The sequence below is a fragment of the Triticum aestivum genome, chromosome 4B (assembly GCF_018294505.1).
Source record: "Triticum aestivum cultivar Chinese Spring chromosome 4B, IWGSC CS RefSeq v2.1, whole genome shotgun sequence".
NCBI lineage: Eukaryota > Viridiplantae > Streptophyta > Magnoliopsida > Poales > Poaceae > Triticum > Triticum aestivum.
Window position 1 is genome coordinate 14,097,176 of NC_057804.1, and position 995 is coordinate 14,098,170.

Consider the following 995-nt stretch of genomic DNA (forward strand, 5'->3'; position numbering starts at 1 on the left):
AAACGCACCCCGGGTTCGTTAATTGTGGAAATCATTCTCGGACCCAAAATAATGAGTAATAGTCCACGAAACGGGCTAGAATTGAACAAAATTGTGAGTGTTGATGATCGACATGTAAACGCACCCCGGGGTTTGTTAATCGTGGAAATCTCTCCGGGACCAGAAAACAGTGAGTAATAGTCCATGAAACGGGCCAGAATTGGCCAAAACTATGAGTGTTGATGACCGACACGTAAACACACCCCGGTTTGTTAGTCGTGGAAATCACTTCGGGGCCCCAAAACGGTGAGTAATAGTCCATGAAATGGTCCAGAATCGGCCAAAACTGTGAGTGTTGATGACCGACATGTAAACGCACCCTGGGGTTCGTTAATCATGGAAATCACTCCGTGACCGCCAAACAGCGAGTAATAGTCTAGGAAACGGGCTAAAATCGGCCAAAACTGTGAGTGTTGATGACCGACACATGAGCGCACCTTGGGGTTCGACAACCATGGAAATTGCTCTGGTACCTCAAAATGATGAGTAATAGTGCACGAAACGGCCTAGAATCAGCCAAAACTGTGAGTGTTCATGACCGACACATAAACACACCCCGGGGTTCGTTAATCGTGGAAATCATTTTGGGACCCCAAAATAGTGAGTAATAGTCCACGAAACAGGACATAATTGGCCAAAACTTTGAGTGTTGATGGCCGAGACATAAACGCACCCCGGGGTTCGTTAATTGTGGAAATCACTCCGGGACCCCAAAATAGTGAGTAATAGTCCACGAAACGGGACAGAATCGGCCAAAGCTGTGAGTGTTGATGACCGACACGTAAATGCACCCCGGGTTCGTTAATTGTGGAAATCATTCTCGGACCCCAAAATAGAGAGTAATAGTCCCTGAAATGGGCCAGAATCGGCCAAAACTATGACTGTTGATGACCGACAGGTAAACGCACTCCGGGGTTCGTTAACCATGGAAATCACTAGGGGACACCAAAACAGTG